Source organism: Giraffa tippelskirchi, chromosome 8, assembly GCF_054371585.1.
Source record: "Giraffa tippelskirchi isolate mGirTip1 chromosome 8, T2T-mGirTip1v1.2.pri, whole genome shotgun sequence".
Lineage (NCBI taxonomy): Eukaryota > Metazoa > Chordata > Mammalia > Artiodactyla > Giraffidae > Giraffa > Giraffa tippelskirchi.
In genome coordinates this window covers 116,106,015-116,130,565 of record NC_137282.1, presented here as the reverse complement: position 1 = coordinate 116,130,565, position 24,551 = coordinate 116,106,015, and the positions used below count along the sequence as shown (strand labels likewise).

Below are 24,551 nucleotides of genomic sequence, written 5' to 3'. Positions count from 1 at the left end.
TAGAAGACCTAGAAATAATGCTAACAAGTAAAAATAATATCAATAATGTCCGCAAACTATATCTGTTAGCTGGATGACCTTAACTAGTTCACCTGGTCAGGTTAGAGCTTTCTTAATGCCCTTAGTATTATATCTGTAACCAGGCCTGATATGTTGAATCATCTCAACAAGGTTGGTATTGGCCATTACTTTTATAATAATAACAGAAATGAGAAAATCAGCCCCTCACAATTAAGGATTTTATACTTTATAGTATCACCTACATTAATTTCCTAGGATGGCAGAGTTATTTCAATTTAAAAATTTACATGCTCAGAGAGGCTAAGTGATCTGTGTATGTGTCACAGCTGCTACATAGCAGAACTGGGAACAGAACCTAACCTACTGTGTCGTCCTTAAATTGCATTGTTTCATCCCACAGGGCTTCTCAGGCAGAGCTGTTTGATCGGACATGATCTATCTCTTTGGAGTATCTGACAGATTCTGAGATTTTTTCAAAGAGAATCATTTGGAAAGGATCTTGGAATTTGTATGTTGAGGTTGGGTAATCCTTTTATTTAGAGCTTCCCTGGTGGCTCAGATGGTAAAGAGTCTGCCTGTCATGCAGGAAACCTGGATTCGATCCCTAGTCAGGAAGATCCCCTGGAAAAGGGAATGGCTACCCACTCCAGCGTTCTTTTCTGGAAAATCCCATGGACAGAGGAGCCTGGCGGGCTACAGTCCATGGTGTCGCAAAGAGTTGGACATGCATGAAGTGACTTAGCATGCACACATAGACATGGAAACTACGATCAGAGAGGCTGTCACTGGCCTGAGGACATAGAGCCACCGTCTATCAGAACTAAGATTTGCTCACAGGCTCTCTGACCCCAGAGTCTGTGCTTTTCATCACTACACCTTCTCTTGTCACCTCCCCTGTTTGTGCAAGTGTAGGGTTGGGTAGAAAAATCAGGTTGAGTGATTGACAGATGTTTTGTTCTAAACATGCTGTGCCTAGATGATAAGCTTAAACAGATTTGTTTTTGGTTTGTTATGCACACTTTCGTATCTTTGCCAAATTTCAATCGTATTGGTTTGTTCCTTTCATAATAAAAAGCATATATAGGAAACTTTACTCTAACATAAGGCTGCAACTTTATCTTAGGTGCTGAAAAATGTCTTGGCAAACACACATGAGCAGACACGTGCACACACACACAGGCATGAACACACATTCACACAAGGAGAATTTTGAACCAGGAAATTTGTCTTTAAGCACCTAGTCATTCCTTTTTACACATTCCTTTGGTGACCTTGGGCATATCTCTTCATCTTTGAGCTGCTGTTTTCTAATCTGATAAACGAAGGATAACACTACTTCCTGTAAGAATAGAAACACTAAGTGAGACATTGGATGTGCACACACTTTGTAAGTTTCAAATGCTATAAAAATGTAAATGAGTCTGTTCAGGTAGATATTTATGAGGTGTTTTCAAAAGTTTCCATCCTCCATTATTTGCATAGATGTTATGCAACGTGTGTTTTGGAGTTTGCCAGAAAGAATTTTACCCTGTAGCCCTAGATGTGAGCTAGGGTGGAAGTTTTGTGGGGTAAGCAATCTGCTGCTCCCTTGGAGAATTCTCTAAATTTGCAAGTAGAAACATCGCAGTTGGCAAAATGGAGCTGCAGTAATAACATTTATCATTCAGGTGGAGCCTTTGTGTTTGCAGAGGGCTTGGTAATGGGTAATTAGCTGACCTCCCCTTGTCTCCTCCTGTCATTTCCCCCCTGTCTCCCTTCTTTCTGTGCCCCTCGAATTCAGAAGCAGAGGCACCTGCATACTCTTCCTTTGTTGCTCCTTGCATGGTGTCCGTAAAGTCCCAGAGGGCTGCAGCCATCTAATGAGTAAGCACCAGGGGTGAGAATTAAACCATCCATACAAATGAGCTCTGGCCCCACACCCCTGGGCTAGGAGGATATGAGGTCAGGTCTATAAGACATCAGGCTTTGGGCAGGGAATCGTTTTAATATAAGTAGGAACTCTCTGCCCCCATCTTCTTTCTCTCACACCTCTTCTCCCCCAAAACCCAGCCTCTGTTTTGTCATTGCTTGGTGTCCAATGACCCATTTTTGCTTCCTTCAACCATCTTGTTGGCAAGTCCAGATTTCCCTGTGTGCTGGCTCAAGTAGGGGCAGACTTTTCTCATTCATTTGTTCCCAAGAAGAATTAGGACATGAAAATCTTGCTGATTTCTCAGTTGCCTCTTGAATAGCAATTTGGATTCTCATCGAACACCTGTTTCATCTCTTCAGCTCCATTCAGTCACACTGAAGTTCATTAGAAGGGATGAAACTTCTTATCAGCAACTCCATCCTGCTTAACAAATGGAGAGCCTCCTCTGTGCCATTACAACAGACTGGAGATACTTCTCCAGAAGAGGACCGAAAACCGAATAATTAACAAAACCATCTTTTCTGAACTCTTTTTTTCTCTTCATCAGTTTGGAGGATTCTGATCTTCTCTTTGGCCTGGCATATGGGTAGGTAGACATATTATTGAAGGCCAAGTTGAATTCCTCAGTTTTGGACTTTGCGAGTAACTGCTTCCTCCAGGAACCCCTAGAACTGAAAATGAAGTTGACATGCAGGCACTTTACTCCCTCCAAAGCCTCCTGGAAAGGCTTCAGTCTTAACAAATCACTCTTAATTTTATCTTAGACTGTTTTTTTGCTTGAGTAATTTAATGACCTATAACACTAGACTCCCTCTTTTCCATTTTTAAAATATTTTTCCTCTGTGATAACTTGTTTCTTACTACTCGCCCCTGCCCCTCATCCATCTGTTCTTTTTACAAAAGGCCAAAAAGCTTAACATATGGCAAAGAGGGGAAAAAACTGAACCTTATAGTAGGAGGTGAGGACCTGGTGCAGCCGGGCAGCCCTGGCCTCGGTTTCCTTTTCTAGGAAGTGGACAAGTGCAGATCCACCTCATGAGAGAGATAGTGGGCATGCTGCGAGGGTGGGTTGTGGTTAAGGCCTCTGTCCTGGGTAGAATCCCAGCCCTGCCACTGACTGGCTGTATCACCTGTGGGGACCTCAGTATCTCAGCTTCTTCATCTACAGAGCAAGGCAGTAGTAGCACCTGTTTTATAGGGTTGTGTTGGAAGCATTAAAACAGATCATTCATGTAACTTGCTTCTCAGAGTGCCAAACTGATAGAGTAAGTCCTCTAAAGATGTTATCTGTGGTTGTTACTGTTATTCTTCGTGGATTTAACAGGTTGTGTTCCCCTGAGAAAGAGGTGTCCCCTGCCAGCAGGCCTGGTTTAGGTCTTACATTTCTCCAAAGACAAACTGTGACGTTCTTGAAGGACCTTTGTAAGCATAACCATGTGCCCACACCACGGTCTTCATGCCTTGGCAGGGAATCCTCATCTCTGGCCTCTGGGTCCATTGCTTAGAGCTGACCTTGGCAAAGGGAATCTCTATCTGAGAGCCACGTGGGATGCTCTAGAAAGACATGAGTCTGGAAATCCATGGGGGCCAAGGGGATCTAGGACCAAGCTGTGGACTCAGGCCCTGATTTGAAGCCACAGGGAGGTCGCACATTTATGGTCCCACACAGGCCACACACAGATCTTGTCCTAGCACCCTGCTCCAGTCTTGATATGAAAAGGACATGTCATTTCCCATACAAGGGCACTCTTCTTACTTATGATGAGTGTCTGCAAAATGAACCCTTCATCTTCTACTTCTTTTGAACTGCCATGTAAGCCTTGGCATCACTGTAAACAAACACTCATTTTTTTCCCTAATCACATGAGCCTTAGAATGGGAATGGTCTACATTAATCTTCTATGAGTTCTGATGGCCATGTCCAAAGAGGGCATGGTAAAAACGATGGCTGAGGAAGATGAATCAAGCTGCTGCATGAGGCTGACCATTGGGAGCAGTGACCTGGCTCAAAGGCTGACCAAGACAGGAGGAACTAGGATTTAATCAGAGCAAATAATGCTTGGTGCATCATGTTATATCATATTTCACCAATCATTCTGTGATGGAGAGCCGGAGGGGATCATGAAGATCATTTGAAGATAAACAAACCAAGACCTCCAAGGCTTGTAGCTCTGTAAACAGACATAATGTGAGGTTGAGTGCCTTCATTCTGCAACTGGTTAGTTATTGAGCTTTTATTGTGTTTCAGACTCTATGCTAGAAATACAGGGTGAACAAAAGCAGAAACACAAGGATGAATGTTCATAACTCTAAGTTTAAAAAAAAAAAGACCAGTAAACAGAAAAACAATTGTAACTTGTGATACAAAACAACCAACCAGCAAGGTAGGGAAGCAGTAAAGGAGAGTGTACAGGTAAAGCAGGCGCTTTAGGTGGGGAGACCAATGTCCAATCTCTATGACATTTATCCTAAGAATGAAAACATTAAAGGAGATTCCGTGTGAAAAGTAGAAAGAAGGGCACAGAGCACAAGAACATTGGAGGTGGAAGAATTTGCAAAGGCTTGAGGTGGGAAGGTCCTGGGTCTTTCTAGAACTTGAAGGAAAGCCACTGTGGCTGGAGGGTCAGGAGGGGCCAGAGTGGCTTCAGATGAGTTTGGAGAAGTAGGGAGGGACCAGGTCATCTACAGCCTTGGAAGTCACAGTCAGGAGGTTGAATTGTGAGCAAGGTGGTAGTTCTCAAACTCGAGCTTGAATCGGTAGTGGGGGCACCTTAGACAGATTGTGGGCCCATCTGTAGAGCTGCTGATTCTCATGGCGTCACCTGAGAATTTGCATTTCAGAGGCGTTCCCAGGTGGTACTGATGCTGCTGGTCTAGGCAAGACTTTGAGAACCACTGTTCTGAGGCAGTGAGAAGCGTCTCAGAAATACATTTAATAGAACTGGAAGAAGTTGGTTGCTAACCAGCTGAGTGTGGGGTTCAAGAGGGAAAGGAATCAATCTACGATAATTATAGAAGTACAATCCCATATGATCAGAGATAGAATATGTAGGACAAATTCTTTAGTTGGGGTTGGACAATGAGATGGCGTGTCCAGCAGAACTCTTCCATGGGTTTCAGTGGATGCAGAATTCAGAGATTCATAAGACTTTTACAAATGGGTGTGGTGGAGAGGGTATAAGCGTAGGGGAAGAAGCAGAGAGGTAGGAATATGATACTGTCAACCTGGGGTTTCCCCAGGTCTTCCCAGCCAAACTTTTCCCCTTGCAGACTCGGGGCCATCCACCTTGCTGACTCGCCTAGCTCAAGGTCAAACCAGTACCAGCAGCGACTTTAGTTCACCGGCAAATAGGCCAGCTGATTTTGCCATCCCCTCTCTGTATCATCTTGTAGAGGACTGGAGTCTACTTTCTGCATCCTATGGTGAAAAAAAAAAACAACAAACTAATTCTTGCAACCAGTGACCCTGAGCAGGGACACCCACTGTCCACCTAAATGAAGCAGGTCCGCCTTTGCTCTGCCCCAGCCCGGAAAGCTTTACTGTGTGCCCGGAGTCAGTCAGGTCTCCCAGCCTTACTTCCACCAGAGCACAGCTTCCTCTGCTCACCCTCACCCCTACTAGTGGATGCTGCTGACAGCACATTCGTTATTAGAGCAGCTCTGCTGGGCTGCAGACAAAACCATTGAGTGCCTGAAGCACGGCCCACCTTACAAGGGAGGCCAAGAAATCGTGGAAAGGACAGTGTCAAGGAAGCCAAAGGAGAGAAAGTTTTAAAAGCAGTGGAGAGGCCCAGATACATCCGAACTATTGAAAAGTGTAAGAAATTAGGAAAAAGAACCCAACGTGATTTGTCAACAAACCATGACAACTTCATAGAGAATAGCTATACAAGAGTGGGCAGATGGAAGGAAACAGCAATCAGAGCCCAAGAGTGTGCATCTAGTGTTATTAGGTTAAACACTACACAAATCATTGAGTGCTGAAAATTACTAATCGTGCACAGGATGCTCACTCTACGCCCCGGGTACTTCCAGTCCCAGTTGAATAGTGCAATAATTGGCAGATGACTGCACTATTACTTATGCCAAGGCTTGCCTGGAGATAGGCTAAAGGCCAAATATGTAGGATGAGGTGGCTGTATGCATTCCTTTTATCTTTGTGCTCAGGGAAGAGCTGATGGAGTGCTCGAAGTCAACCTGAGTCCAAAACTGGCCCCCATAGACGGAGGTTCCTCTGTGCTCTGCCCTGGAAAGGAAACCGGATGCCTATGCAGAGACACCCCACGGGCTCGGAGGCCCCCTGCAGCACGTGGGCAAATGGCACTGAGGCCCAGTGGGGGTGAAAGATGCTCTCAAGTTCTGTGCAGGAGACATTCATAAGCCAAGGCCCCACATCTCCCTCGCTCTGCTCCATCCATCCTTGGCCACATGATAAAGATACCCCATTCCTTGCCCTCTTGACACCAACTAAATCATCCCACATGAGTAAAAACAGAAGCAGAGCGCCTACCTTTTCACATCTGGATTTTCCACAAAGTGGATTGTGGTCAATTATAGGCAGAATGGCTGCTAATAGCTTATCTGATTGTGGGATGAGATAAGACAGTAAGAGGCCTATCAGAGTCTGAAAGCTTTGAACCTGCCTTGTCCAATAAACCCTTCTGAGATAACAGAAATCCTGCTTTGTGCCACCAATATGGTGGCCAGTGGGCTTTCCAGGTGGTGCTAGTGGTAAAGAACCTTCCTGCCAGTTCAGGAGACATAAGAGACACGAGTTTGATCCCTGGGTTGGGAAGATACCTTGGAGGAGGGCATGGCAACCCACACCAGTATTCTTGCTTGGAAAATTCCATGGACAGAGGAGCTTGGCAGGCTACAGTTCATAGGGTTGCAAAGAGTCGGACACGACTGAAGCAACTTAGCACTGATGCATGCATGGTAGCCACTAGCCACACAGGTGTATCAAGCATGTGGAGCTAATTTGATTGCCAAAAAAAAAAGAAAGTTTAGTCTCTCTGAAATTTAATTAATAGAAATTTACACAGCCCACAGGGTGGTGGAGAAAGCCCAGGTTCAGAAGACACACGGGCCTTCCTTCACTCCTTATGCACTTCCTTTTGGGGCTCTGTCTGGGCTTGAGGGGGCCTTGGAGCCTCTCAGGGTGATGTGTCTCCTTTGGGATGACATTTCAGCTTGGACGATTTCCCTCCTCCTGTCAAAAGAGAGCTTCATTCACTCCAAATGAGGAAAAATCTGCCTGGAATTACTTAAGGAGTTGAAGGATGAACATATTAACAGGCTATAGATAACAAGAAAGTCCTTTAAAAATGAATGTGGTGACTGTTTAATGCTGCCAAATCAATTTGTGCAAAATAACGGAAGACAGGGATGAGCTGTGGCTGACAGGGAGCAATTAAATTTTGTGATTTTGCCTTGAATTATTAATTTCGAGAAGTGTTGTTCCTCTCTCTTAAATCTACATCTTCCTCGGCCTCCCAGTGTCAGTGGAAGCACTGAATGGGTGAGCTTCTCCTCCTTTTCTCTTGGTCTCTTTTCTTCTGCTCTCAGTTCTTCATCAAAGTTTGCATTTCTGTTTTTCTTCCCACATTAGCAACAAATTAGCTATATAAATAAGTGCTAGTACAACAAGGGAGAAAGTATCATTTAATTTCAGGTCTCTTTCATGAGCATCCCTGCACAGCCATGGCATAGGGAGGGAGTACATAAGCTTGGAAAAGTGAATTCATGGAGGTCATTTCTCTCCTGAGAAAGATAAAACAGCTTTGGCTGGTTGGCCTATTTGGTGGTCACTGTGCTACTGACATCCTTGATCTCAGGATTAAGCCTTGCATGGGGCTTCCCCAGTAGCTCAGAGGTAAAGAATCTGCCTGCAATGCAGGAGCCACGGGTTCGATTCCTGGGTCAGGAAGATTCCCTGAAGGCAGGCACAGCAATGCACTCCAGTACTCTTGCCTCGAGACTCCCATGGACAGAGGAGCCTGGTGGGCTACAGCCCATGGCGTCGCAAAGAGTCGGACACCACTGAGCCAGTGAGCAGGCACGGATGCTTTCACCCACAATCCCCTAGAGCAGAGCCCTGTCCTGGAAAGCCATCTTCCAGATACATGTGCATCCCAGAGGGGATCTGGGGAGAGTGAGGATGGCTTGGCTCAGCTCAGCCCTATTGCTAGCCAAGGCCCTGTGCCACCTACAGTAGGGCAGCAAGAACATCACAAACACCAGAGCTGCCCCACCGGCCTGGCTTGATACTGCCATCTCCCAACACTAAAAGAATTCCCAACTTGGTTTCTTGAGGCTTCAAGCTTCCCTTCTCACCTAGTGTACTAAGTGTACTAAGTGACACTAGTGTACTAAGTGTACTAAGTGACACTAGTGTACTAAGTGTACTAAGTAACCCAAGTGTACTAAGACCTTGGCATATGAAGTGAGATTTGGTTATTTTATGAGATGGTGTGGTTTTGTGGAAAGTGCTTTGGGATCAGACTGACTAGAGTTTTAATCCCATTTCTGTCACTTACTGGCTATTGGACTAGTGAAGTGACAAAATATTTCTGAGCCTGTTTCCTGATCTGTGAAACAGCTAATACCACCACATGGGGTGGTGGCAAGGGTTATAAATGAAAACTGTGAAGTTTATAGTACAATGGCATGTAAGTGGTAAGCTGGCCAGAGCTGTGGTTCCAGTAGACGCAGCCAAGAAATCCAGAGACAGTCCCCAGCTAGCCCCAGAGACAGCTTCAGGAACCTTCCTCCAGGGAACCGATCTCTCCATCATTTCCTTCCTGCCTTGCCTTTTCTTTTTTCCTCTTTCTTTATTGTGGATCAGAGCAATATCATTCATTCACTCATTCACTCACATATTCAACAAATACCTTCAACAGCATTCTGCATGCCAGGAATTGCTCCTGGGGCTTGGGATACAGCAGCAAACAAGAACCCTGACCTCAGGATACTTTAGTGGGGAGGTAGACACGGATGCACCCACTCCAGTACTCATGCCTGGAAAATCCCATGGACAGAGGAGCCTGGTGGGCTGCAGTCCATGGGGTCTCGAACAGTCGGACACGACTGAGCGACTTCACTTTCACTTTTCACTTTCATGCATTGGAGAAGGAAATGGCAACCCAAACCTTATAGACAAGTGTAAAGTAGAAAGCTCTCATCCCTTTCACTGTTTCCCAAAATCCAGTCTCCAGAAGTGACCAACATTAAAGGTAAAATGTGTACCCTTTCTGATCTTCTTCTGTAAATGTACAAACATTGCACATGCCTAGTGTTTAAAAATAAACAGCAGTTTCCTTCTCTTTTATTTTAAATAAGATCTCTGATGTCATCGTTCTCCAGGGACCAAACCCAAGAACGATAACCAGAACATTCTAGTGTCAATGCTGCATCCTCAGACTAACTACAGACAGCAGTTCTCACAGAAAACCTCCCCCCTGCCCCCAGCATTGTGTCCTAACCACTCCTCCACACACTCCACGGGAGCCCACACTCTTCACAAAGAAATGGTTTCTCCAGCAGCTGTTTGCTGTCGAGATTCTATCATGGCCCCCAGCCAATCCTCCAATCACTAAACAAGACAGGTGCCCTGCCACTCTGGCCCTGTCGCCTGAAGCGGGGGAGGGACAGGGACCAGGAGACTAAAGCACTCACCTCAGTGGGCTCCAAAAGGGAGAGGAGCTGAGCTGCATGTTGCCATGGAAACCAGGTTCCGTTTACTAGCAGCTTCCTCTATTGGAGTGTGGAGTCTTAGCCTGCAGGATGGTTCTCAACCTTGGCTACATGTTGGAGTCACCTGGGGGCTGCACAAGTCCTGATACCTGGGCCCCACCCCCAACAACAGTGACTCCATTAGTCTGCGTGCCAGCCGGGCTCCCCAGGTGACTCTGATGTGCAGGCAAAGGGTGAGGGCCACTGCTGTAGGTCACTTCTCCCTGTTCCGGTCAATTTGTCATTATCCTGAGACTCAAGAGTCAGCATAAATGAATTCAGCACTGCATTATATTTTAATATTGATGTCACATTCAGCTGGGGATGCAATCTGCTCATTTGTCCACCTTCAGAAACAAGGCATCTGTAGTCCAATTCATTCCCTTTTTGTTTTATTTGGTCTTCTTGGTGAGCAATGCTTGTGGACGAGAAGGGACCTTGCTGGCCTCTGTTCTGGAGATGGGGCCACACTAGAGCAGTGCCTGTGTGCATTGGTCTTCCAGCAGTGCTGGGGTCAGCCCTCCACTTTTCCAGCTTCCAGGCAGTTGCCAGCCTTTGCAGTCCCTTCTTGGATATTCTTCAACATGCAGATTTACGAGGTAGGAATGAAGCGGGGGAGGCTGGAGTCCAAACTTGGTGTGATCGCGGAGAAGAATGAATGAAGTGTGCTTCAGCGGGTGCCTGCACTTCCTGAACACCTTTCTGGTGTCATCTTTAATGATGCTGACTTACGGACCTCACCTCTTCACTCAGTGTGACCAGAGTCTATGAATGACGTTAGGCTTCCTCAGTCTTCCTGTTGTTCATTTGCACGTTGATCGGTGATCACACTTGCAGCTTGTCTCATCTGTGTGGGTGTCTCTGAGGTTGAGAGACGCCCAGGCATGGGGCCAGTGGGTGCCAGCTGTAGGGTGGCAAGAGCCATGAACGGGGGCAGGGGCTCGGTCACATGCTTCAGTTTCCATTCAGCAGAAATGGGATAGATCCTGGGAATCCCTTAGAATGACTCCCAACTCCCCCCAACCCCCACCTCCATCCTTCCCCAGGAAGACCTCTTAGATCAGGGCTGATTCACCCCTGCTCCTAGATACTCTGGGAGTTTCCCTCGAAGCAGGTCACAGCCAGTATCCCCTGGGCTGTCCCCACCAGTTTACCAGTCCTCAGGCCCACTAAACACAAACGCTTAGGGGCAGGAGCCTATCACAGCCCTTGTCATATAGCGAGTGAATGTTTACACACGTGTCAGGACTCAGTGCTTGTCAGCATCCACGTTTCTCCCAACCTAAGCGTGCACACTGGACTCACAGCTGCTGCTGCTGCTGAGTCACTTCAGTTGTGTCCGACTCTGTGCGACCCCATAGACGGCAGCCTACCAGGCTCCTCTGTCCATGGGATTTTCCAGGCAAGAGTACTGGAGTGGGGTGCCATTGCCTTCTCCATGGACTCACAGACCTGGATCTAAATCTTGCCCTTGACTCCCAAGCTGTCTGACCCTGTGCTAAGCTTTCTTTCTCACATCTAGAGTGGCTCTAGTGATGTCAGGGCTTCCCTGGTGGCTCAGATGGTAAAGAATCCACTTGCAACGTAGAAGGCCTGGGTTTGATCCCTGGGTCAGGAAGACTACCCTGGAGAAGGGAATGGCTGCCCACACGAATATTCTTGCCTGGAGAATTCCTACACGTTTAGATACTAATGAGTACTAAAGGTGGTAGTGGATGTGAAGTGTTTGCTCAGCGCTACTTACAGCCTCAGGACTCGATAAATGTTAGTTATTCTGCCATTGTTTTTATTCTTAGTTTCATCCTTGTATGTGTGATAAGTTAATTTTAACATCATCTGCAAATAGGCAAATAAAGTGCGATGCTTTGCCAAAACAGCTTTAACCATCTGGCTTTGATATTAATTCTGACTTAAAAAAAAAAAACAAAAAACCCAGAAAGTGGCTTGTAAATGAAAGTGCTCTGCAGGACTAAGCTGAGCCACCGTTGGCCGGATGTGAACCTAGCTGCTGGCACGCTGGCCTTCTGAGATGGGGAGTGTAATCTCGTGGAGTTCCAATAATTAATAGAAAGAGCACTGGAGCGGGAGTGCATTGCCGAGTGGACGGCTAAGCAGCAGTCAAGACAAGCCGGCGGAGTTTCTGCGCACAGGCTGCGCTGCGGCATGAGGGGCCCTCTGACTGGAGGGAGCAGCCGTGTGCACGGACGGCTGTGCCTCCTCGTGCTGTTGCCACTTCTGAGTGAGTTTGTTCGCCACTTGCAAGAGCCAGGATCTGGGAGTCACAGCCAAGGTCTCATCTCCCATGCATTTATTGGATCAAACTTTACCACCAAGCAGACAGCCTTTAGAAGGTTAGCAGGAATTTTTTCTCAAAGGAAAAAAAAAGCAAACAAGCAACTTTAAGGCAACATTTTTCTGTTTCCTAAGTGTTTTTACAAATAAGAGCTAAATAGTTCCCCAATTGTCTGAAAATGTTACAAAGCCACCGATCTGTCCTTCTGGAGGTAGAGAACAATCAACAAAACCTGCATCTTGACTGTATACACAGAATTAATCCATAGAAGCACAGAACTTTTTTTTTTTAAGAGACCGAAGAATGATAAGGCTGTGGGCCATCGTTTTACAGAAAACAGAATGCCTGTGCCTCTGAGGCAGAGCTGGGGCTAGGGTGCAGCAAAGGAGGGCTCCAGAGCGCAACTTTGAAGAAAGCTACAAGAAAGGGGGTGGGGCAAGCTCAGGGCACCTCCACTGCCTGCTGCAGCCAACTCTGAACTTGTCTGGCAAGTGCAGGGGAGGAAACTGAGGCTGGGAAGTGCAGTGACCCATCCAAGGTCTCATGGCTACTCAGTAACAGACCTAGGACAGAGGGATGGAAACCCAGCCAGCAGTGACACCTGTGCCATCCTCTGGGTGTTTTTGTCAGGGGGTAGGGAGAATCAGCAGATCTTCGTTGTGGCAATTGTGGAACTCCTTATCTTTATGAATAAGCAAATATTTGGGCATCACTGCAGGAACGAGTCTGGCTACCCATCCACAACAGGAAGGAACATCCTCCAGGGTGCTTAAACCTCCAACGGGGGTGCACTCCAGGATATAGACTTGATGCACCAACACTGCGTCGTCCCCGTGAATGATCTGTGATCTGAGGATAGTAATTAAGATGTGGCAATGCCCACTTAGTAAATTAGCTAAATTGGCGAAACTCAATTTAAATAGCAATTTTGTCTCCAGCAATAGAATTATAACAGCACCCTTCACTTAATGAGCCTGACACTTAATAATTCAAACATACTTAGAAATCAAACAAAGCTTCTCCATCACTGGTTGGATCGCCTACCCCCTCACCCACTGCTGCTTTGTATACACAACAATGTGCATACTCTGGGAGGAGAGGTGTGATATTTGACCATGAGGTAGGGGCTGCCAAGTGGGCAGAAGAATTGGTTCTCTAAGGCCATGCCTTAGCCCACATTCTGTGCCCTATGTCAGTCTTAACAGCTCTAGCTGTGAGCTTCAGCTGGAAGTGTCTTTTGAGACACTGTAAATGGCAGTGGTTTAGAGGGGCTGGCAAACTACTGACCAGCTACCTGGTTTTGAAAATAAAGTTTTATTGGAACACAGCCATGCCCATTTGTTTACATGTTGCCTGTGAAGGCTTTCACACTGCAGTGGAAGAGTTGAATAGCTGCAGCAAAGACTTTAAATGGTCTGCAAAGCCCCCAGATTTCTTATTGGGCCCTTTAAGAAAAATCTGACCCTTTAAAAAATGTTTTCTGGGACCTCCCTAGGGGGTCCAGTGGCTAAGAACCTGCCCGCCAATGCAAGGGACAGAGGTTTGATCCCTGGTCCGGGAAGATCCCACATGCCAAGGAGCAAATAAGCCTGTGTGCTGCAACTACTGAGCCCATGTTCTAGAACCCATGAGCTGTGGCTGCTAAAGCCCATCTGCTCAGAGCCTGTGCTGGTCAACAAGAGGAGACATTGCAATGAGAAGCCTGGAGACTACAAAAGGCTACAACTAGAGAGAAGCCCCTGCTCACTGCAACTAGAGATATCAAGCACGCAGCAACAGAGACCTAGCACAGCCAAAAGTAAATAATGTAAATAAAATTTAAAAAAAAAAAAAAAGACTTAAATGTTTGCTAAGCCCTGGACTTGGTTTTGCTTCCTGGATCCATGTCCCCTGAGGGTGTGACCTCAGAAAGTTCTTTCCCATCTCCCTGATCTATAGTTTCCTTAGATGTAAAGTGGAGATAATATAAACTCTGTCTCTTGAGGCTGTGAGAATGAGGAAGGATGACACATGTTTACCTGTACTTGGCACATAGTAGGTGTTCAATAAAAGCTAAAGATAATAGTAACAATAGTAATAACAGTAACTTGTGTTGAGTGCTTACTCTGTGGCATATCCTGTTCTAAGTTCTTTAAATACATCAACTCACTTCATTCCTGCAACTCTGGGAGGTAGCTATTATAAGTATTTTAATTTTGCTGATGAAAAAAGACTACTTTCTTATTTTTCTTCTCTTTCTTCTGAACTTTCTTCTTTTTACCTCCTGTATGTACTCCGTTTGCCCAGCAGCAGCTCCTCAACCCATGGTAAACTGCTCCAGGGCAAGATTCAAATGCTCCTCATTATCCCTGTACCTTTGGGGCTTGGCACCGGCAGCATCGGGGTATCAGTCTCCTCACTGTCACTCATGACCATGAATCAGATGTTTCTTCTTTCACATGGTGGAGGGTCCCTTCTCCACTTTGCCAGTGTAGTCTCCCTTTTTCATCTTTTAGACCGGCTTCTCTTGTCCTTTGCAGTGGGGTGTGAAGGGGGGTGCATCACCATGGACTTCCAGTAGCAAAAACTCAGGCTGACTAAAATTCTGAGATCCCAGGAACCATTAGATTTTGAAATAGCCAGATGTTTATTTATTCAACTGACAGTATTGCGTGCCTATAGTTCACCAGCCATGGAGGCCATACCTGCAGGGGCAAACCTACCCCTCTAAAGCTAACTGTCTCTTCTAGAAATATTTACAGAGCTACCCAGAATGACTGCCATTTTAAACAAATTCTTTGTTTTTCTTTTTTGGGGATTTTTTTTTTTTTTTTTTTTTTTGCATAAAAATAAATGGTTCTTTCTGGGATCTCCATGTCCAAGTATTTGTTTTCATACAAAACTAGGAAGATACTTAAGGTTATTGTAAGGAACTCAGCTCTCTGGTAAGATCCCTAAAGGATAGAAGAAAGGGGAAAAAAGTAAACCTGTAGTTATCTCCTTTTGTGTGTCAGACCCTGAGTGAAATGCTTTGCTGACCACAAACCTATAAGGTGCTCACTGTCATTTCTCAGTTTACAGATAGAAAAACAGAGGTCCTGAGCATTTGACTTGCTCAACATTACGCTGCAGAGTTGTCTTTTATGTCTACCCCCAAACCTGCTCTTCCCTTCCCCGGGATTTCCTGTGTCCCCCAGTCCTGGGTGGCTTTGCTGGGGCTGAGGGGTGAGGAGATGGACCCAGGACCCTCATCGCTCCGTGGAGCCGTCCTGTTTGCGAGTTCTGTAGCAGTCATCTTACTGGTTTTTAGGTGGAGATCGGCTGCTTTAAAAAGGACAGTACAGGAGAGGGTAGGACGAATTAAGAGAGTGGCATGGACATATATACACTACCATGTGTAAATGCTGGGGTAAGAAATGGTACCCCACTCCAGCATTGTTGCCTAGAAAACAATGTGGGCAGAAGAGCCTTGGCAGGATAGTCCATGGAGCCACAAAGACTCAGATGTGACTGAGCAACCGAGCACACACATGTGGAAAACAGATAGCTAGTGGGAAGCTGCTGTAGAGCCGGGAAGCTCAGTCCAGTGCTCTGTGACAACCTAGAGGGGTGGGATGGAGGCTCACGAGAGAGGGGGTGTATGTATCAGTTCAGTTCAGTTCAGTCGCTCAATTGTGTCCAACTCTTTGCGACCCCATGGACTGCAGCGCGCCAGGCCTCCCTGTCCATCACCAACTCCTGGAGTTTACTCAAACTCATGTCCATTGAGTCGGTGATGCCATCCAACCATCTCATCCGCTGTCTTCACCTTCTCCTCCCACTTTCAATCTTTCCCAGCATCAGGGTCTTTTCAAATCAGTTCTTCGTATCAGGTGGCCAAAGTATTGGAGTTTCAGCTTCAACATCAGTCCTTCAATGAATGTTCAGGACTGATTTCCTTTAGGATGGACTGGCTGGATCTCTTTGCAGTCCAAGGGACTCTCAAGAGTCTTCTCCCACACCACAGTTCAAAAGCACCAATTCTTCGGCGCTCAGCTTTCTTTATAGTCCAACTCTCACATCCATACATGACCACTGGAAAAACCATAGCCTTGACTAGATGGACCTTTGTTGGCAAAGTAATGTCTCTGCTTTTTAATATACTGTCTAGGTTGGTCATGGCTTTTCTTCCAAGGAGCGAGTATCTTTTAATTTCGTGGCTGCAGTCACCATCTGCAGTGATCTTGGAGCCCAAAAAAATAAAGTCTGACACTGTTTGCACTGTTTCCCCACCTATTTGCCATGAAGTGATGGTGTATGTATACATATAGCTAATTCACATTGTTGTACAGCAGAAACCAATGCAACACTGTATAGCAATTATACTCCAATTAAAAATAAATAAATAAAAAGGACAGTACAAAGGACTTTGGACAGTGGTTGCATCTTTATCAAATGCCAAATATGCACCAGACCCAAGTTCAGTGATTCTCAGCTGGGTTACTTTGCCCCCAGGGGACATTTAGCAAAGTCTGGAGACATTCTGGGTTTTCACACCTTGGGGTTGCTACTGGCACCTCGAGGGTAGGGGCCAGGTCTGCTGCTGCTGCTGCTGCTGATCCTACAATGCGACAGCCCCCTCACCCCCAGCAAAGAACCACTTGACCCAAAATGTCAGTTATGCTGAGGTTGAGGAACCCAGACCATGCCAAGTCTCAGGTATTCAGAGGTGAGCCAAATCAAACAAGGGAACCAGCCTCCTATGGTGAGGGGACTGGGTAGATATTAGGTCTCCCACAATAGAGTCTTTTGTTTCAAACTGAAGAAACACTCTGAAGGGAAAGCACACAGTGTAAAGAAAGGCTGTAAGGAGGGTCCCTTGTCTGGGAATCTGGGAGAGGCTGAGGTCTGCAGGCTGCAGAAGGCAGGGAGAGCACAAGTGTGCTAGGCAGAAGGCACTGCAGGCGCAAAGGCCCCGGGAGCGCAGGCGAGCGGCAGTGTGAGACCTGTGGCCTAGAGTAGAGAGTGCCAAGGATGCCCAGCATGACAAAGGAGAAGAGAATTGGACCAAGCAGAGCCCTTGGCCTTCTTAGGGATTCTGGACTTACTCCTAAGAGCTGTAGGTGGAACCATGAAGTCTTCAGTAGAGAATGCATGATTCCATCCGGGTTGGAAAAGATCGCTCTGACTGCCGTGTGAAAGAAGACTTGCAGGACCACGAGGCCCCAGGGAGCTGCAGGCTTCTGATACGAGGTGCCTCCTCCAGGTGGAGGGCTGGGGTGGGGCGGGCCCTCCAGAGCAGGGCCCCGCTTCTCTGCGGCTGCCTGTTTCAGCTTGTGCTTAACAGCAGGGTCTCTGCAACAGGAACTCTGTCGCCCATAAATGTCAAGCCCCATCCTTTCCCCCAATTTAAAAATATGCACCATTCGAAAATAAAACTCTACCGTATCATTTGGGCTTCACAGCTGCTCGGCAGTTGCAACATAACAATCCCACTGCTACCGCTTGCGTGAACGGGGGAGTTTGACATGGGAAGGATGTGGGCCTGTCTTTCATCTCTTTCTCCTTTAGTGACCTTTTCCAAGGTGTTAGAAACCAGATTCTCTCATTAAGATGTTGACATCTGAGAAAGTCTGTAGTATATCTTATTTATGGCAGTATGTGTATAGGTGGCGGAGAAGGGAGTTAAAAAATCAACTGTCAAGGCAAGAAAAACACTATTTTCCTTGGTCTGTTCTCCCTCTCCAGTGATTTCTGGCTGCTCTGAATCACGGAAGAGTGTCCCTGCCCCTCCCAAGGTCTAATTAACTTAGAGGAAGACTGAGCAGGAGCAGAAAATTCTTAAAATGCAAGAAATACGGGTCTCTGGAGCTGACACAATTCATTTCTGATTAGCAACAGTTCACGCACTCGCCCATGAACCACACAGATGTTCAAGTGGGAAGTCTGGAGGTATTGGGAAATTAGCATAAATCTGAACTCGTTTGTAAGCATCTATTTCCATATTTTACAGAAAACTGTAATTTTCTTCCCCAAGTTCCCTCTCCGGTGAGGAAGAGGAATTTGTTGCCAAGATGGCACTGGCTCCATCATCTTCTGCTTTTATGCCTTGATGATACGAGGCAGCCAGGGGCTGACCTTGGCCTTGGAAGGGGAGCAGGGAAATAGAGGACATGTCTCCCTCTGCATAAGGGAGACCACGTGGGCTCAGGAACAAGTGAAACCACCAGATCAAATGTTCCTGCGAAGTGATGCACACACGCGGAGTTAAGGTTCAGCTTTGGAGGGTACATGGAGAATGGGACTGGAATGAACAGATTAGCATCTCTTCATTATTACCTTCCCTCTCGGGGTATAACCCACACATTCTGAATTAGATTTCTCTTGTGGGAAAGAGGACAGCAGGTCTTGGTAAGGCTGGTTCCGCCCTCCGATCCAGGAGACCTGTACAGGGCAACACATCGAGGTCCCAGGACAGGAATGTGATTCCCTGGTCGAAACAATTTTTAAAAATGCAAAATAGTTGCTAACATTTAAACTCTGGGAGTTTTCCCATGGAAGGACAGATTTATGGCTTCTCTTGAGAAAACAGAAGGTCTGGGGACACAGGGCCCACATGTCTACACAGCACCATCCTGTGTTGGTGAGTGGCAGCTGTTCTCACCAGACCGGGCCTCGTCTGCAGTCATCCCAAGCCCCCAGCTCGCCTGGTACAGTAGCTGACCCTCCCGGCCCCACCAGGCATCAGAGTTTGCAGACCCTGCTGCAGTGCTTCACAAGGTGGGGTCCTGGGACCCACAGAATCCACATCACTCGGGAGCCTGATTGAAATGCACATCATCAGGCCCCACCCCGACTCACTGAACCACAAGATTCCGGATGGGGCCCAGGTTTGTTTCAGCCCATTGTGCTGGTGTCGCTGACGCTGGTTATGTTGGAGAACCCCTGCCCTGGAGCTCCTGCTTGGGAATGAAGGGATGGTTTTCGCGTCATCTCTGCCACTGGCTATGAAACATTGGAAATGTTGTGTTACTTTGGGGGACCATATTTATCTTCTCTGTAAAGCAAGAGGGTCGGGGGCTAGTTTCCAGGAGACTTCTGGCATGGGCACAGTGTGATGCTATACTATTCGTGTGTGTGGACTAATTAGCATTTATAAAGTGTTTGCTGCATCCCAGGACTTGGACTTTGTACTTCATGTGGATGATGTTCTTTAGTCCTGCCTGATGCCATGGTCCCTTTGTGGATCCATTTTATAGAGGAAAAAAGCGAGGCACAGAAAAGTGAGAAGACACGCCACAGCACCTGCCACAGAGCACCCTGCTTCTGTGTCACCTGGGGCATGCCTGCCTGGAGAGGTGTCTGAAAGGTAATGCCAGTGATGTGACCAGTACCTCAGAACAAAGCTGGCTGACCCTGCAAAGCGGGCAGAGGCGTATCCTGCCGAGCAAGGAAGATTATAAAGAACAGAGCGCAGCGGCAGTGGCCTTCCCATGGCCCAGTTAAAGGCGAGACGCTGGAGGGATCGCTGCTTGTAAGGAGGCTTGGAGGGAGGCAGCACAAACAGCCTAGGGAGGTGAACGCCAGCCAGGCTTCGGAGCCCCAGCCCATCCTCAGTGCGATCCCGGCTCCGTCCCTAGAAGTGTGGCCCTGGGAGAACGTTCAGCCTCCCTGGTCCTCAGTTTCCTTGTCTGCAAAATGGGGACAATGACCCCTGCTTCACAAAGATCGAGAGAGTTAAACGAGCGAACAGGAGTATAGAAAGCTCAGGGCGGCAATCAATAACACTAGCATCCTCGCCCTTTCCGAGCAGCTTTAGAAGCGCCTTGTGGTGCTGGCTGTGACGATGGAGAAGCTGAGCAATCTCCAGCCATGGGAAGATGTCTTCCCCCTCAATTAGCCCAGCGGGCTCCAGTCACTCAGAGCTCTTCATTTCCCAGATGTCTTGTCTCATCGCCATGTCTCCATCAGTCAAATGTTCCAATTTTTTTTTTTTCCTTTCAAACCTCCTCTCTGGGGTCTGTCTTCCCTGAGAATGTCTGGCAAATGACTCTAGGAGGATTTAGACCTCAATTATAACTTCAGAGTTATCTTCTAGACATAACCAGGACAAGAAACATTCACCTCCATGGGGACCCTCCATTCCCAGGTCAGAGAACACTCTAGTCCCCATCTCTCTCTTCTGACTCAGGAAGAACCTTTTGCCATTGTTCAAAGACTGTGCGTTTCAAGCCAAACAGCTGTTTCGCTGCTAGTTACTATCCATGTGAACTCGAGAAAGTCACTTCACATCTGGGGCTGTGTCATCACCCTTAAAGTGGGGCAGTAATCCCCTAGGAATGGCATAGCAGGCGCACCATGCATGCTACCTTCCTTCCCTCCTCCAGTTGGAGGAAGCATGCTGTTTTGTGCAGGAAAGAGCAGGGGGATAGAGTGAAACCCATTTGATCTCTTGTGTGTCTTAGTGTGGAACATTTGCAGGGATAAGCGCAACTGAAATTATAATAATCAGTACCATTAATTGAGTTGTTGCTCTGTGCCCAGCATAGTGCTAAGCATTTTGTGCATGCTGTCTCATTTAATCTTCCGAAAGGTTCTTACTAAATCAGGGGGATATTATTCCTCCATTTCACAGGTGAGAAAATTGAGGCTGAGAGAAGTGAAGTAAGTTGCCCAGGGTTCTCAGTTAATGACGAGCTGGGCTGTGTCGCAGCTCCTTGTTACAGGCACGCTAAGGAAGAGCACAGAGGGTGCTGGTGTGCTCCTCCCACGTGAAAACCATTCATTCCTCCCCCTGCAGAAAATTTGCCTCTGGAAGTATCAGTCTCAAGTCTTTTCTCCAGCAGCCAGCACCTCTGTTTGTTTGTTTATTTATTTTTAATTGCAGGATAATTGCTTTACAAAATTGTGTTGGTTTCTGCCATACATCAACATGAATCAGCCATAAGTATGCATACGTCCCCTCCCTCTTGAACCTCCCTCCTGCCTCCCACCCCTCTGGTTGTCATAGAGCCCTGACTTTTGAGATTCCTGAGTCATACAGCGAAGTCCCACTGGCTATCTATTTTACATATGATAGTGTGTATGTTTCCATGCTACTTTCTCATTCCATCCCACCCTCTCCTCCCACCACTGTGTCCCCAAAGCCTTACCTCTGATGTTTGCTTATTATTTTGATGTGCTCAAGTCCTTAGTCCTTTGTGTGGCCTATTTTTTTCCTGGCTTCAGGCCCCAAGATTTGTCCTTATTTGCATAAGAGTCACCCAGCATATTGATGTGGTTCTTTTCCAGAAAGGTGAACATCCCCCCACTTGCCGGCTCCAAGAAGCCACATGGGCCAGGCAGATAGACAGGCTCCGGCCGTGGTGCAACCCTGATGCCCTCCCCTCCCTGCCCCTGCCCACTATCCGTTCACAGATCATCAGCTAAGCGAGGCTCTTCAGACCCAAAACTGTGTTCACCCAAAAGGACCCGGATCATGCTACAGGCAATCTCAGTTGCAGTGAATGTGAGAAAGGCATAACTGTACGCTTTTTCTGTTCTTAAGGGAGAAAGAGACCCAAGCTCTTGTCACTTGGAGAGAAGAGCAGTCTCCAGCCCCATGGGGTCATTCTGGAAGACAGTGGGTGGGGGGAGATGTGTTCCAGCCCCCAGCCCCCATCCAGCTCGATCTTTTGCATCACGAGGCAGAGTCTGGGGGATGAGCTGTGTTAGCTCCTTTAACTGGGTGATCGAGGGCCATTAGTCCCAGGAAGGCCCCGAGGGCTCTCCCAGGAGCTATCTTTAGGCTTCATCAAGTGCAGCATTAGCTGGTTTTCCTATTTGGAGGAGAGCATGGAGGAGTTTTGGAAACTGGCCTTTACCACAGCACCTGTGTTGGGCATCACATGAGCCAAACCCCAGCCAAACACTGCCAAGAGTCAGGTGATCCAGCTGCCTTTCTCCTGAAGGCACATTCATTCATTTACTCATTGTCATCCATTCACTCACTTCATCTCCTAAATCTACTGAGTACTCACTAGCATCAGACACTGTTTCAAGGAATAAGGCCGGTTTCTTCTCTCATGGAGCTACATTCTAGTGGGTGGTGGGGATGAGAAAGATAATAAAGCAAACCAAATAGGAAAAGCAATTTCACATGGTAATAACTGCTCTGAAAGTCACGCAGTAGGAGTCTGTCATAGAGAATGTCAGGGCTCACTAAGACTGCGCCGTGGAGAGGCCTTCAGGCAGGCCCGAATACTGAGGTGGAGCCAGCTTGTGGAAGTCTGGGGCATGGGCTTCCCAGCAGAGGGAACGGCGTAGGTATGTTCTGTCATGTTACCAGGACAGAAAGAAGGCCAGAGAGGTTGTAGGGCGCATAGGGTACACTCACACAGGAGGCGCTTGCCATGTTCCCGCAGCGGTTCCAAACGCCTCACCTGGAACATCCACTTAATTCTCACACAGCTCCACAAGGCCCTGCCACTGCCCGCTCTTCGAGATGCAGAAACTGGAGTTCAGAGAGATGACACAGCGATCCAAGGTCACATGCCAAACAAGTACCAGAGCCAGGACTTGAACCTGAGCCCCCTCAGAATGAAACCAGATTCTAACCGGCATATGGGACAGTCACTGTGGACCCCCTCACTTGAACTAACAAACTGAGCTGAGATTGGGACAAGGAGATGGATCTTGGATGAGGACGGAGCGTTTTCCAATGGGAGGTGGGAGGTAGCTGGCATTTGCTGACAGTGCCCAGGCGGAATGCCAAGCTCCAGGCCACACACTCCGTCATCGATCATCCTCCCAGGTAGACGTCAGCACACCCGTTTCACGAGTGGTGAAGCTGGGCTCAGAGAGATGATGCATAAGTCCGAGACCACTCGGCTAACAGGAGCGTGTCCTGATGAGGACTCAGGTCTGTCTACCCAGGAACCTGGGCTTTTCTAAGCCTCCCTGTTAAACTGCTTCCTTTTGTTTCATTATTTCTTCTTCTCCTCATCTAAAAAGGGAGATGAAAATCCCACCTATGAGAAAACCTTAACACTGAGTGTATTTGTTTTGTGGGGAGGGAATGACTAGCTGTCAGCATGCATGCATTATCCTTCAAACTGCCTGTTATCTAGAGGAGGGGAGCAGGAATGGGTCCTCCTGTGTCACGGTGCCTGCTGGGTTGGTATGAGCACACAAGCAATTCCATAAATAAAAACCAAGAGCCCTGCCCTGCAGCATTCTGAAAAACTCGGCCCAGGTTCAGAGCAGGTGGGGAGTCCTCGCAGTTGGTAGAAGCAGGGTCAGCAGCTGCCACGCCTGTTTCCTCAGGTTTCTCCCCCTGGGACTGACCCCGCTCTCAGAGAGACCCGGAGAGCTCCCCTCATGGCACCCAGAGAGGAATCAGGACACCACTCGACACCCACCCTCTTTACTTCCGAGTCTCAATTCTAGCTGTGAAAATGCCATCTGACAGCTTCTTTTTTTTCACTCACTGAACAAATAGTCATTTGTCTCTTGGCCTGGGCTCTGGGGAGACTGTGAGGAACAGTACAGGTAGGACCCCTGGTTTCACAGACCTTACATTTTAGTAGGGGATAGTCAGAATTCTTTTTTAAGGAAAGATAAACAAACATGTAAATAAATTTCAGGTTGTGATCAGTGCCATTAAACAGATAAAGTAGGATAATGGTACAGAGAGACTTAGGGTAGAGGGGGAAAATGATTATTTACAACTCTTCATTTTTTTCAGAGCCACCCATCTATCCATGATCTACATCATCCATCATCTGTCTAGCTGCCTATCTGTCATCTACCTACACACATGTACAGATAAGCATGCATTTATATGTTCTTCCTAGGTCTCTTGCCTTCCCTCCTTCTTCCCTTCTCCACTGCCTTATTGCTTCCTTCTGCAGGGAATTTTGGCCACTTACTCAGGGCAAGATTCTCAGGGTCCTTTGTCTATTTCCTTTGCTGAGGAAGAGCTTGTCAATGACTGGTACTGGGTTATTCCTCTGTGTCTCCACACTGTTCAGCATAAGGCAGGCATTACAAGTGTTTGCTGGGCTTCCTAGGTAGCACGGTGGTAAAGAATCCACCTGCCAATGCAGAAGACTTGGGTTTAATTCCTGGGCCGGAATAGGAAGCTCCCCTGGAATAGGAAGTGGCAACCCACTCCAGTATTCTTGCCTGGGGACAGAGGACCCTGGCAGGCTGCAGTCCATGGGGTCACAAAGAGTTAGACACGACTGGCAACTGGGCATGCCCCCATAAGTGTATGCTGAGTTACCAAACTAAAAGATTATTCCCTCACTGTTTTTATATGCATCCAGTTCCAGAGGTGTACTAGAAGCCACGGAGGTCCCTCCCTACCTCAGGGTCAGAGTTTCCTGACAGGATTATCGCTCTGTGAAAACCAGAGCATGCAGATAAAAGGTGTATAGGCCTGTGGTAGTTTCCATGGTGTCTTTTTCCATAAACACAAAAGCCCAAGAGTGTTCCCTTCATGAACCAGTTGCCCAGATGACGAACTTTAGAAACATTTGCTGCGTACCTACTATGGGGGTGCAGTGTGCCAGGGAGCCATTGGCAGCACCATCCTTGCTCTTCTGTTGCTTATCCTTCCCAGGAGGGAGGCCATGTCAATGCAGATTCTGA

General features: G+C 47.3%; 1 protein-coding gene and 1 long non-coding RNA gene across 18 annotated transcripts in view; both read left to right on the top strand.

Moving 5' to 3' along the window:
• The window catches only part of DOCK2 (dedicator of cytokinesis 2), a 477,583-nt gene that overhangs the window by 312,720 nt on the left and 140,312 nt on the right, over positions 1–24,551 (top strand). The window lies entirely within an intron of this gene.
• LOC145517668 (uncharacterized) lies at positions 4,683–13,797 on the top strand. The gene is made up of 2 exons (XR_014062252.1): positions 4,683–8,911; positions 11,085–13,797. It is a non-coding gene; the product is annotated as an uncharacterized LOC145517668 (long non-coding RNA).